The sequence below is a fragment of the Rhinolophus hipposideros genome, assembly GCF_964194185.1.
Source record: "Rhinolophus hipposideros genome assembly, chromosome: 15".
Taxonomy (NCBI): Eukaryota; Metazoa; Chordata; class Mammalia; order Chiroptera; family Rhinolophidae; genus Rhinolophus; species Rhinolophus hipposideros.
This window is the reverse complement of record NC_138061.1, coordinates 67940320-67955496: the sequence shown is the minus strand read 5'-3', so window position 1 is coordinate 67955496 and position 15177 is coordinate 67940320. Positions and strand designations below refer to the sequence as shown.

The window sequence follows — 15177 nt, the reverse complement described above, 5'->3', positions numbered from 1 at the left end:
CCGGGTTTTATACTATATTTCCCTGAAAATAAGACCGTGTCTTATATTAATTTCTGCTCCAAAAGATGCATTAGGGCATATTTTCAGGGGTTGTCTTATTTTTTTCATGTACAACAATCTACATTTATTCACATGCGGTCCTGTCATCTTCTTCAGGAACATCGTCATAACATACTAAATGTATCCGTCTGGCTGACGATATTAACTAGCGCTTTTTTTCCGGGTAGGTCTTATTTTGGGGGAAACATGGCACTATCCTTCAAGAAGTCCAGTTAGCTAGCTAGTTGGTAGCAAGTTGATTACATCAGACCCCTTCCATCTTAGAGGGTATAGAAGTTCATTGTCCTTGGGATTGACATATCAGCTTCCTCTTCTATGTGCAGTTCCTCTACCAGTATCTCTATTAAGGGCTCACAAAGTATCTCATACACTGTTCTAGGATCACACTTACATTTTCTTAAACGAATAAATCCATATCAAAGTGAAGGAAGTAAATCAATGCCATGTTTGCATCACCTGGAAGATGCTTTCATAAAAGAAGATTGGAAGGATCTCTGCAATCCTTAGCTAAGTCATTACTATGGACTAAATATTTGTATTCCCCCCAAAATTAATGTTGAAACCCTAATCTGCAGTGTGATGGCATTTGCATATGGAGTCTTTGGGAGGTAATTAGGTCATGAGAGTGGAACTCTGGTGATAGGATCAGAGCCATTATGAAAGTGACAGGAGATCTTGCTCTCTCATTGGCTTTCTGCCAGATGAAGATACAATGAGGAGACAAACCAAGAAGTGGGCCAGACAGCAGACACCAGATCTTCCAGCACCTCTTAGACTTCCCAGCCTCCAAAACTGTGAGAAATCAATGGTTTTTTCAGCTACCCAGTATGTGATAATTTGTAAGCAGCCCAAACTGACTGAGACAGTCACTAGTTGGAGATGATTCCCTGTAAGCTTTGGATGCTCTCCTTCAGGATCTAGTGTACACATTTGCCCCCTGGCTAGTATAGTGTGCTCACTCCTCAAGAGCCAGTATGTGTGGGTCTAGAAATCAAGAGATTGAAATAGGTTTTGCCCCTTTCCATTTAAAATAAAGTAGAGGAAGTAGGGAGAGTGAAAAATGAAAGGATTGGAATCCAAAATGGCTGGTATATTATTTTCCAGAGTGGACCACTGGGGCTCAGTCCTACAGGAGACTCTGAGGAACAATGTAGGATGCATCTCAGAATTCTACTTCTAAAGGAAAGGAAACGGGCATTTATCTACCAACTCCTATCTCTTAATGGTGGAGCATTACATTATGAAGTTATGACCCATACACTCTGGTCTATGCCTGCACTCTTATTGAATGAGCTTCCATGGCTTTGGAAAAAGCCCTAGGCAGAAATTCAATAAGATCAATGGGAAAATGAGGTGATAGAGGAGGCAGTATGCATGGGAACTGTTCTTCACATCTACATCTGCAGAAAGAGGTAGGCTGATGGGCTGTGACGTGGTAACAATTGGATCTGCTGCAATCAAAGCTTTGCACCTCTAAAATTTGCTTATACCCCATTAAGTCCTGTCTGTCACTAACTCTTCTTAGTGATGGCCAACTGCATCACTCATAATCAGGGTTAGTGAAACAATCTGTAGTGCCTACAGATGCAAGTATACACCCCGGCCTTCATTTATATACATTCTCTCCCTCTTATATAATCCATTTTAGATGACAAGAACTCTTGATGAGTTGTCTTGTATAATTATGAGTGCCTTGTCTGTGAAGAATATTTCTGTGTGCTTCAACGAGAGAAAAAAACTTCCACACAGTTTATGGCCATACCCATTGTAGGGAAGATGTTGAAGAAAATTTGCCTTCATTGGTTGATGTGAGCTTTAGTCTATTAGCTTTCTTCTGTTCCTGCATGTGAAATGATGCTTAGCTTAGGGTTAAAAAAGTCTGGCTGTGATCAGGTGTTGAGTAAATTCCCCCTCTGGTCTCATTCACCCGAGTAGGGGAGATATGAGATGATGTTGCTTTCTGTATGAGATGAGGTTGCTTCTCAGTCTGTGCTGAGGTTTTTGTCTGTTACTGCATGTGAGGTGATGGTTAACTTAGGGTTAAAAACGTTCTGTGCTGTGACTAGGGGTTCAGTAAATTCCCCCTTTGGTCTCATCCTTCCAAGTAGGGGAGATATGGGCTGATGTTGCTTTCTGTCTGTTTTGCCCACATCAACAAATAAAGTCAAAGAGTAGCTAAGTTACATCAAGATGACATGACAGGCTCGTTGCCAGGCTTTGGAAGACCTTGGGCTGATGGTCCCAAGCAGGAACAGTAGATATCACTTGTCTGTATGAACTAGCCCTTCAGCTGGATAAGCAATATTTTTTATCATTGACTGCTGGACTTTCCCAGAACTGGCCATTCCTGGAGGGAGAGGCAGGAACAAGGAGCTTGGCTCTAAGGCATATTTGAAAAGAGATATAGATATAGATATAGATATAGATATAGATATAGATATAGATATAGATATAGATATAGATATATAGATATAGATATATAGATATAGATATATAGATATATACCTCAGTTAAAAGAGAGAGAAATTACTATAGGAGAGAGATTCTTTGGTAATTCGTCACCATTCTGGCATTCTTGGGAACTTGAAAATGGCATTGGGAGACACTCCTGTTTCCAACCGAGGACCTGGTGAGGTTTGGCTGGTTCCTGACCTTTTCAGAGTTATTTCCCATGGTTTGGTGAGCTTCTTTGGTATAACATTGTTATTAATGTGTGTGTAGTTTAATCTTAATTGCATTTTACTTTCTGTCATTGCACATTCTTGTGATTGTATTCTTTGATTGCTTTGATTGCCTTTGACTTTCACTATTGTATCCTGCTAACTGGATTGATTAAATATTGCTAACTTAATTGATTAGATATTGCTAAATAAATTGATTAATCCCCCTCTCTACCATGTGTCCCTCCCCTTTTCTTTTCCCTGCTCATCATTACACCCATAATTCCTTCAATATGCCACTTCCCCAAACACTCTCCTGTCTGATATTCCTGTCTTGCTCTTTCACAAATCTGAGAAACAAGGCAAGTTATCTTTTATTGCCTAGAAGTCCTTGAATATTGCATATAGAAAAAGGAATATACAGGAATAGGAACCCATGAATCCTTAAGATTACATCTTCCATACAAAGTTAACAACCAAGTAGAAATATGGAAACTCTGCCCACTGGAATAATTTTTCATGAGTACTGTTCTTTTTTTAATTAAATTTTATTGGGGTGACAATTATTAGTAAAGTTACATAGATTTCAGTGTGCAATTCTGAGGTACATCATCTATATATATCACATTGTGTGTTCACCACTCAGAGTTAGTTCTCTTTCCATCACTACATATTTGATTCCTTTTACCCTCATCTACCACTCCCCTGCCCCTTTATCCTCTGGTAACCACTAAACTACTATGTTTCCCTGAAAATAAGACTTAGCCGGACAATCAGCTCTAATGCGTCTTTTGGAGCAAAAATTAATATAAGACACAGTATTATAGTAAAATAAGACCGGGTCTTATGTTAATTTTTGCTCCAAAAGACGTATTAGAGCTGATTGTCCGTCTAGGTCTTATTTTCGGAGAAACCTGGTATTGTCTGTGTATGAGTTTCTGTTTTTTCACTTGTTTGTCTTGTTCTTTTGTTGTTTTCAGTTTTATATAACACACATCAGTGAAATCATATGGTTCTCGACTTTTTCTGTCTGACTTATTTTGCTCAGCATCAAAAGCTCAAGATCCATCCATGTTGTCGCAAACGGTACTATTTCATCTTTTCTTATGGCAGAATAGTACTCCAAATGCCACTCTTAAGTGGGGCTACATATCAGGAAGTTGACTGAACCCATCTTTAACTAGGCCTAGTTTTAGGGCATCCTCTATGAGGCTGTAAGTATAAATTGAAGAAAAATACAGTGGTAAGTGATACAAAGGTATGAGCCACTTGTTTATGAAAGTACCTTGCACATGTTTGGTTTTGAATGTACAATAATTTCATATAAGGATAACAGTGAAAGTTGCAATAACCATCTTCTAAATGGACGTCTCTAATAAAACAATTACTTGATGTCTCCAGGTAAGATGCTCAGTCTCTACTAGTAAGTCTCCAAGAACTGTTTTTGAAATATCAAAAGTTTTCTGATACAGAAGATATGCCCTTTCTCAAGTACAGCATAAGGAATAGAGTCAATGGAATTGTGATAGAGATATATGATGACAGAGAGGCAATAGATTGGAGGAGAGGGGTTATTACTTTGTGAGGGGTGAAATGTATAACTATTACATTGTTTTGTACACCTGAAACTAATAAAGAAAAAATAGGGAGATATAACTTTGTATAATAAGACATATTTTAAAGAAATTTTGTTTAATGTATATGTCTAATCTTAAGGAAACAGCAAGAAAATTTATGTATATTGTTTAATTTTGCATCTACAATATGAATCCATACTTCACTAGTTATTATAGTACAAAATATCATCTTTCTGTTACATAATGAGGCTCAAACATGCTTAATATGAATTTATCATCATTCATTTCCTAAAGCTTAGTTGCTATGCATACACAATAAATTAAACTTTTTACAGTATTTTCCTTTTTGAAAATAAAAATATCTCACCTTCACTGGGGGGAAAAAAGGTATGCCTTTTCTCCAAAGTCTTGGGAATATAAATTCCAATTTCCTAGTTAACAAACAAATCTACCAAGTGTGCTTATCTACCACGGAAAACACCCTTACTATTGAATCAGGTAGGTGAGTCCTGTGTTGGGAAAGCTTTCACTGCATGCTACACCTGCTATGGATCCCACTCAAAAATATCAAGAATAAATGGGTCAAAACAGATTTCCCAAGTGCAATACATTGTGCTTCTTAATTCCAAGGAAGTCGACTAAGTTCTGTACCTTGTAGTAGTAGGGGGTACAAAGTGCAATGACATCTCATTTAAAGTTATGTCTGGCTTTGCACAGACTGTTGGACTTCTAAAAAAAAGTTAATAATGTGGCAGGGCTCTAAAGTTTTGTAAGGTTTATCTCTCATCCTTTCACATGTGTACCTATCTAAGGCATCCAAAGTATATCCTACTTCCTGCTCACCAGGTCTGACTGGCATGATGACATAAAAGACTAGCTTTCTGTTCTACAGAATATAAAGATGATCAAGGTCCCAACAGATTGTACTGCCACATAAACAAGGTATGTAACAAAAGACCTGGAGCAAGGCAATAAACCATGTGAAATCCCATGCTTTTTGATTGATTAATTCTAAGTTAAAGAATAATATGTTCATATAAATATACTCCCTCATATCTAGTACTATATCTTTCACTCTTATCTTACACTCTTGTCAAATACCCTCAAGACACCCTTCTTGTTAGATTTCCCTTCTGCTACTAGTGCTTATTAGCCATGTCTAAAGACTCTTCTGGTGCGTAGACTATAGCATACTGTATATAGCATTCCCCCACTCTATACTATGTTGAGAACTAACCTTACTGAAGGCAATGAAAGGAAGTCTCTGCTTCTTGTTTAGAGGAATCAGCACCTAACAATTTGACCCTTCCACAGATAACTATAAACTCTGGAAAAAATAAAATAAAGCAATTCTTTGTCCCAAAAACTTAGCATGGGGTGAGTTTCCCATTTTTGTAACTTAAAACACAGGGCAGCCACATTCACAGCATGGCATGGGCAGATAAAAGCACATTAGAAAACGCACCATCCTTCTGGCTATATGAACCAGGTGAAGGAGCTCAGAGTAACAAGGACTGCTGGAGAGAGAGAGGAAAATCCTAAAAAAGGGAGAGCCAGAGAAGATGAACACCAAATTCTGTGCATAAACTCTTATCAAGACAGACTGAGCCCTGATCTACACATACACAGGACAGACTACAAAGAATCAGAACCTAGATTTGAACTAGTGAGACACATTTTCAATTTGAGCCTAACCAAGTTAATTGCCTGATAAAACAAAATTATCTGGAGGAATCATCCAAAGTGTCCATAAGGTAACATTTTAAATGTGTAATTGTCGTGCGGGGCGGCCTGCGGGGTCACTGCTCCCACTCCCCACATAAGAACGCAGGATATGGTGAGGCCAAAAAGGAACACCCACGGAGCCATAGGCAGGGGAGTCATACCACTATACTCTCGCCGGCGGCTGGGTTGGAGAAACAGGAAACCGGAGCCACACAATTCTCAACCCTCACTGCACCGCTTGCAGGCTCAGCCACCATCTTCTTGCTAGACCCATTTGCTGCTAGGATAGCCACGGCAGTTATATTAGTGGCCAATGGCTCACTGGTTACAGCTGACGGCCAACTAGCCACAGCTGATGGCCATCCAATCACAGCTGATGGTCATTTACTACCTGAGCCAGCACCTTTCTATGTGAGGCCGAGAGCCTGGAAACTGCTCTCTAGGGCTTTGTCCCCACAGTAAGATACAAGGTAAAATTACTCAACACATGTACAACCAAGAAAATGTAGCATTCTCAAGGGAAAAGATAATCAACAAAGGCAAACATCAAAATTACTCAATGATGGAATTGTCTGATAAGAACTTTAACGTATTTGTTATAACTACACTCAATGAGATAAAAATATATTCATAATGAGTAAAAAGTAGGAAGTCCTAGCATATAAATAGAAATTATAAGGAAATTTGGAAATTTTAGAACATAAAAATACAAAACACAAAATTAAAAATTCTTTAGATGAACTTGATAGCAGACAAGATATGGCCAAGGAGAGTCAGTGAATTTGAAATAAATCAATGAAAGCATATTTAAAGAAGAGATGGAAAAGACACTGAAAAAAATTAATAGAACATTAGACCTGTGGGACTACATCAAAATGTCTAACATATGTGGAATTGGGTTTCTAGAAGTAAAGAGAATTGTACAAAAACAATATTTAATTACACATGGAAAAAATATGAAGAAAACCAAGACTAGACATGTGAGAGTCAAACTGCTAAAAAAAAATAAGTAAATAAATACAAAAATTAAATCTCTAGATACACATCAACGAAAAATCCAAAAGGTCTTTCTGAGAGGCAAATGAGAGTTTTATTCGTATATCATTTGCAAACCAGGGAAACATAGCCTTTGGCGTAAACCAAAAGTATGCTCCACCACAGGGGAATTAGGGCAAGGTTTTTAAAAGCAAAAACTGCAAAAAGCTGAATTTTAAGGGAACTGGTTGACAAGGGAACAGGAATCATAAGTATACATTATAAATTTTCTCATTGGTTTGGGGTAACAGGATTTTCCAGTCTCAGCTAAATTAGCAGAGCAGTGTCAGCTGGTGGTGTCAAGATGTGGCAAGTATCTTAATCTCTGTAAGTCTGCAAAAAACAATATATGGTCAAAGTACCAACTTAGATATTGCAAAAACAAGTTTTTGTTAGCAAACAATGTGCCACTTCCCATGTACACAAAATCAGAAACCAAATTGAAAAGAAGTCTGAATATTGGCCACAAAAATATGATATTATGAGGTTAAGTCCACAGAGGCATAAGATATGTAACTCAGCTCCTCTGGCATGGCAGGTCCAAGTTCACTTTATTATTTTTTTTATCTTTCAATTACAATTCAAATTCAATATTATATTAGTTTCAGGGGTACAGCATAGTGGTTAAAAATTTATATAACTTACGAAGTTATCTCCCCATAAGTCTAATACACACCTGACACCATACAGTTATTATACTATTATTGACTGTATTCACCATGCTGTACTTTACATCCCTGTGACTGTTTTTATCACAGTCAATTTTCATCTCTTTTGCTTTTTCACCCATCCTCCCGACTACCAACCCATCTGACAACCAACAAAATGTTCTCTGTATCAAACTGAAAATTGAGTCTGTTTCTGTTTTGTTTGTTCATTTATTTTATTTTTTGGAATCCACATATAAGTGAAACCATACTGCAATTGTCTCTGTCTGACTTATTTCACTCAGTATAATACCCTGTAGGTCCGCCTATGTTGTCGCAAATGGGAAGATTTCATTATGTTTTCTGGCTGAGTGACATTCCACTATGTATATGTACCAAACCTTCTTTAACCAATCATCTATTGATGGACATTTAGTGGCATGAAGCATCTGTTCATAAGCCTGTTGGCCATCTGCATGTCCTCTTTAAACAAATGTCTATTCAGATCCTCTGCCCATTTTTAATCAGATTGTTTTTTAGTGTTAAGTTGTATGAGTTTCTCATATATGTGGATATTAACTAACCCCTTATTGGGTGTATCATTGGTAAATATCTTATCTTATTCAGTAGGTTGTCGATTATTTTTGTTGATAGCTTCTTCTGCTGTGCAAAACTTTTTCAAATCAATTTTATTAAATTTATTGGGGTGACACTGGTTAGTAAAATTATATAGGTTTCAAGTGTACATTTCTATAATACATCATCTATATATCACATTGTGTGCTCATAACCCAGAGTCAGTTCTCCTTCCATCGCCATATATTTGATCTCTTTTTCCCTCTTCTACCACCCCCTCCCGCTTGCCGTCTGGTAACCACTAAACTTGTCTGTGTCTGTGAGTTTTTGTTTGTTTGTTTGTCTTGTTCCTTTGTTGTTTTCAGTTTTATATCCCACATATGAGTAGAATCATATGGTTCTTGCCTTTTTCTGTCTGACTTACTTCACTTAGCATGATAATCTCACGATCCACCCATGTTGTCGCAAATGGCAGTGTTTCGTCTTTTCTTATGGCCGAGTAGTGTTCCATTGTGTATACGTATACCATATATTCTTTATCCATTCATCTATTGAAGGACATTTTGGTTGTTTCCATGTCTTGGCCACTGTAAATAATGCTTCAATGCCAATATATCTTTACGGATAAATGTTTTCAGATGTTTTGGGGGGTAGATACCCAGAAGAGTGATTGCTGGGTCATATGGTAATTCTATTCTTAATTTTTTGAGGAACCTCCACATTGTTTCCCATAGTGACTGTACCAATTTACATTCCCATTCACAGTGTATGAGGGTTCTTTTTCCCCACAGCCTCTCTAACATTTGTTATTATTTGTCTTGTTGATGATGGCCATTCTAACAGTTGTGAAGTGATATCTCATTGTGGTTTTGATTTGCATTTCCCTGATAGCTAGTGAAGTTTAGCATTTTTTCATGTATTTGTTTGCCATTTGTATGTCTTCTTGGGAGAAGTGTCTGTTTAGGTCCTTTGCCTATTTTTCAATTGGATTTGTTGTTGTTGAATTGTACAAGTTCTTTATATATTTGGGACATTAACCCCTTATCAGAGGTGTTGCTTGCAAATGTCTTCTCCATTCAGTTGGTTGCCTCTTTGTTTTGTTGACAGTTTCTTTTTAAATTAAATTTATCGGGGTGACACTGGTTAGTAAAATTACATATGTTTCAAGTGTACAGTTCTGTATTACATCATTTATATATCGCATTGTGTGCTTGCCACCCAGAGTCAGTTCTCCTTCCATCACCATGTATTTGATCCCCTTTTCCTTCTTCTACCATTCCACCTTCCCCCTTACCCTCTGGTAACCACTAAACTATTGTCTGTGTCTATGAGCTTTTCTTTCTTTGTCTTGTTCCTTTGTGTATCGATAAGTATTATCGATTGCTGTGCACAGACTTATTTTCAAGGCCCGATACGCAAGACACACCACCACAAGCCGGGATGAAGGGGTTAAAGAATTTTATTACAAAGTGAAAGTAAGTAAGACAAGACAGAGATTAGGGGAATATATTATCATACCACTAACAAGCAAGGAGGCAATTCATCATACCACCAGGGCCCGGTCAATTAGAGTCGTAGAAACAGCAACGGCCTTTCATCAGCAGGGCATAATCCCAATCGAGTTAAGTTATCAGCACGGGCGAAACATCATGCGCAGAAACAGCACTGGTAAAAAATCAACACGGGCAAAACATCATGCGCAGAAACAGCACCGGCCCTTCATCAGCACGAGCGAAACACCTTACAGCAGCCCAGGCGGCCGGGGAACAACAACTGCTACTGCTCCGCCTCCGCTTTCTGGGGTTTTTTAGGACTTCACTAACAACAGCGGCAAGGAGCCAATAAGCATACGTGTTAACAACACAAGGAACTGGTCTCGGATCTGGCTAGGAGCCGGGGCCAGTCCTTGGTATGAGATTAGATGTATCGGAGCTCAGCCCACCTGTGGCAAGGCGAAGGCCAGGCTCCACATCCTGTAAATATTTTCTTGGTCCTTGGGAGGGTAGCCAATCCTTCCAAGGCCAAGCACGTATCCCAGCCACTGTGAGAGTTTACATCCCCAAATGTTCCCAGGCAGACCTTCATATATTCTGTTCCTTACACTTTTTTGCTTTGTTTATATCCTACATATAAGTGAAGTCATGTTGTTCTTGACTTTTTCTGACAGTGTCTTTTGCTGTGCAGAGGCTTTTTAGTTTGATATAGTCTCATTCATTTAATGTGTATGTTTAAGTCTTCACTCCACTTTGAGTGACATTTTGTATATGATGTAAAGTAAGGGTCCAACTTCATTCTTTTGCATGTAAACATAACTTTCTTAGCATTGTTTGTTTAAAAGATTGTCCTGTCCTGCTGAATTGTCCTGGCACCCTTGTCAAAAATCAATTGACCATATGTTCTAGGGGTTACTTCTGGGCTCTTTATTCTATTCCATTTGTCTATCAGTTCCACACTGTTTAAATTAATGCATCTTCGTAGTACATTTTGAAAGAAAATAGTGTGAGTCTCCAAATTAACTTTTTAAAAGATTATTTTGATTTTTCAAGATGATTTGAGGTTCCGCATAAACTCTATGATGTGTTTTTCTGTTTCTGTAAAATATGCTGTTTTGATATTGGGGTTTCGATAGTATTGCATTGAATCTCTATCATGTTCAGTAGTATTGACCGTTTAAAAATGTTAAATCTTTCAATCCATAAACATGGGATGTGTTTCCCTTTGTGTATTCTTTAATTTCTTGCAGCAACCTTCTGTAGTTGTCAGTGTTCAAATCTTTTGCCTCCTTGTTTAAGTTAAAACCTAAGTATTTTATTCATTTTGATGTTTTTGCAAACCAAATTAATTTAATTTCCGTTATGTTCTCAATCATTAGTGCATAGAAACACAACTGATTTTTTTTTTTTGCACATAGGTCGTGACTTTATTTAAAAATTAGCAAACAATACTGTGGAAACATTGATATGTAAATGTCTAAAATGCTGCATCTTAAATTTTTGGCAAACACCACTTTAGCTATAGGCATGAGTTTAGTCTTCTACCTAGAAACCAAACACTAAACTGAAAAAAAAAAAAAAAAGGATAGAAAGAACAGGCTTCTTATTGTTTGAAAACACCAGTTTAAGTGGAAGATTGTAAAAATGCATAGATGTGCAATAAAATAATTAGCTGTGAAGTAGGATGGGTAACCCAGAACACTGACAACCTCCTACAGGGTACAACAGAGGTGCCCCACTGGTTACACAAGTAACAAGTGACTGTGTCGTGCAGGATCTCAGCTCCCACTCCCCGCCCAAGAACGCAGGACACGGTAAGGCCAAAAAGGAATACCCATGGAGCCATAAGTAGGGGAGTCTATCAGTTCCCAATATATTCTCGCTGGCGGCGAGGCTTGAGACACAGGAAGCAGGATCTACATGATCTGCCTAACAGCAGTCCGCGCTTGCCAGCCACCATCTTCTTGCTAGCCCCCATTCCTTTCTCTTTTGCTAGCGTAGCCACAGCAGTTATATTAGTGGCCAATGGCCTACGGGTTACAGCTGACGGCCAACTAGCCACAGCTGCTGGCATCTGATCACAGTTGATGGCCATTTACTACCCGAGCCAGCACCTTTCTATGTGAGGCTGAGAGCCTGGAAACTGTTTTTTGGGGGGTTTTGTCCCCACAGACTGTATCCAGTACCTGCAGCTGGAGAAAAACAAAAACCCGTTTCATCCAGCTAGGCTGATCCCTATGACCTGGAGCTGACCTTTAGCTAATTGTGATGGTGTGTAATCTCATTTGCACTGCGGTTACTGTGACTCCCATTGTGCCTCTGATGCCATAACAGTTCCAGAAAAACCAAATAAGAAAAAGTGGGAAACAGAGAATCCTGCCTGTTAAGCCGGGTGACAGGCAGGGTCTCTTCTGGGGTCTCTAGTCCCGCTCCCCGCATAAGAACGCAGGACACGGTGAGGCTAAAAAGGAACACCCACGGAGCCATAGATAAGAGAGTCATACCACTATATTCTCACTGGCGGCTGGGTGGGAGACACAGGAAGCAGGAGCCACAGGATCCGCAACCCGCTGTTCACTTCTCTCTGCCAACCAACCTCACTTGCTAGCTGCAATCCACCTCTCTGCAATCCGCAATCCTCACTCCGGCACGCCACCCATCGCCAGGACACCACACCACCATGCCACGCCACTACACCACAACACCACGGCAGTTATATTAGTGGCCACTGGCTCACTGGTTACAGCTGACGGCCAGCTAGCCACAGCTGCTGGCCCTCCAATCACAGTTGATGGCCATTTACTACCTGAGCCAGCACCTTTCCATGTGAGGCCGAGAGCCTGGAAACTGCTCACTGGGGCTCTGTTCCCCTGCCCAAGCAGAGGCTATGAATGAACCACTTCAATGGGAAGTCACCAATTCCTACCCTGGGAGGGATAAAAACTGAGTGTGACTTCCTCATGGTGACTCGTTCTCTGAGTTTGCCTGCACTTTCATCTCAAGTGTGTACTTTCATTTTCAATAAATCACTTTCGCTTTCTTGAATCTATCTCACTCTTGAATTCTTTCTTGTATGGAGATAAGAACCCAGTCGCCACTGCTCTGGGTTGAGTTCTCTCTTGGACATCCCAGTGAGCCTTCTGTGACAGCTGTACAGGAATACTCCCCTTTCACAGTATTTATTTTTACTTCATAAGTGAGTTATTGGTTATGCTGTAGGATTTAACCATCACAGCACTAAAAGGCAACCATTTAAGGAAGAGGCAAAAAAAAGAAAGAAGAATGTACATAAGGCAATATTTCTTTTAGGTACAATAAGCATAATTGTGTTTTAGAAAGACAAGATAAAAATTACTCAAGGTTCACTTGGTTCTCACTAAATAAAAACAGTCACCTAGATACTAAGCTCCTCTCTGTGAATCTAATAATCAGTGCCTTGGTTACCGTATTGGTAACATCTGGGGTAGTCATTTTGGTACTCATCATTATATTCATCTGGGTATTCCCCCTGATAATCGCTATCACTGATTTCAACCTATTCCTATTCCTTGGCTTCCATTGTGCACAACAGGTTCTGTTGGAGCAGCACACTATTTGGGATCATATACTTGCTGCCTGAACCCAAACACACTCATTCCTTTCTGGGAAGTGATTTTGTGGGTACTTATCTGTAGAGAAACTGTCAAGTTGCCCACTGATTGTAAGGTTAGGTTTTGATCGTAAATGTCTCTTTTGTACCTGGCATTAACATCACTGCCGGGCTGGCTCCTTTGCTGGTGCCCATCTGCAGACTAATCATAGTCTGGTCAAATGGTTCATCAGTTTACATTTTCCAATCATAAAGATGCCTCCTACTCCCACAGGCTGTCATACCTGCCTGGCTGGCACATTTGTTGACTCCCATCTGCAAACCAATTATACTTTGGCCGGCTTTTAATAACCCTTCATCTAAAAATCTTGTTTGTTTTTCTGCACACTTAATTCCGGTGTCAATGGTTGCCTTTTATTTTAGCTAGACCTACTATAGCCACCAGCATAGTCTGAACCTGCGTCATGTTTTTATTTATTTATTTTTCAAAATTTTTTTACTGGGAAATATTGGGGAACAGGGTGTTTTTCCAGGGCCTGTTTGCTCCAAGTAAAGTTGTTATTTTCAATCTAGTTGTGGAGGGCACAGCTCACTGGCCCATGTAGGAATCGAACCAGCAACCTTGGTGTTATGAGTACTGTGCTCTACTGAGCCAACAAGCCACCCATTTTTGTTTTCAAAAAGATCATTTGCTTCAAACATGTTATGTAACTTCATACCATAAGCCTGTATAGCTTTACTAAAGTTGCCAATATTCTCCAACTGAGGCCAGGTTAACAAGGACTCGTTGACCTTCTTCACTGAGCCTGGCTGTAGCTTGTTTATGAGTTTGCAGAGGACTTTGCAGTCTTTTAAGCCTAGCTGAAATTTGATGCTAGTGCTCATGCCTGTCACTTCCTCTATCCAATGGCAAAGATCTTCTGACTGATGATCATACTTGGAAGCAATCTTGTTTTTGACCTCCCCAGAGGATTCATAGGAAGGACTCTTGTTGAAGTGGGCCATGGTGGTCAGCAGCAAGAAAAGGCTGAGCACAGTTTGGGGATTTTGTCACTTGGCTTCCCTGCTTCTGGCTTGGAAGAGTGATTGCAGCACCAGATGCTCAGACCTGGTCCCTTGGGCAGTGGAGGCCCACATGTGATGCATAGAGACTCAGTCTGACTGGGTCACAGAGCCTCCAGTCCACTACTGACTCCCACAGGCACTGCTCCCCCCTAAATGCAATTGATTTTGCATGTTGATTTTTATCCTGATACTTTGCTGAATTAATTTATTAGTTGTAATGTTGTGGGATCTTTAGGGTTTTCTAAATTTAAGCTCATATATGAACTCAGATTTCTTCCTTTCCAATTTGATGACTTTTTATTTCTTTTCCTTACCAAATTATTCCAGAGAGAGATTCTAATACTATGTTAAATAGAAAAGGAGACAGTGGGCATGCTTAGCTCGTTTCTGATGTTAAAGAAAAAGCTCTCAGATTCCCACTGAGTATTATGTTATCTGTGGGTATTTCATATATGTCCTTTATCATAACAGGACATATCATACATGTCCTATCATCCTATTTCCTCTGTTCCTAGCTTGTTGTTGTTGTTTTTTAATCAAGAAAAGGTTTTGAATTGTGTGAAGTGCTTGTTCTGCATCAATTGAAAGGATCATGTGTTTTTTTTCTTTCATTTTATTAATGTGCTCATTGATTTTTGTGTATTGAACTAACCTTGCCTTCCAGAAATATATCCCACCTGCTCCTTGTGTATGATCCTCTAACTATGTTGCTCAATTTGGTTTGCTGGTATTATGTTGAGGATTTTTTGT

General features: G+C 39.3%; 1 pseudogene across 1 annotated transcript; it reads right to left on the bottom strand.

The window, feature by feature from the left end:
- Positions 1-13194: 13194 nt before the first annotated feature.
- LOC308508109 (calponin-3-like) lies at positions 13195-14367 on the bottom strand (annotated as a pseudogene). Its single transcript has 2 exons — positions 14103-14367; positions 13195-13772 (listed from the first exon to the last, which is right to left on the bottom strand). The product of its transcript is annotated as a calponin-3-like (transcript).
- Between the last annotated feature and the right edge of the window lie 810 nt (positions 14368-15177).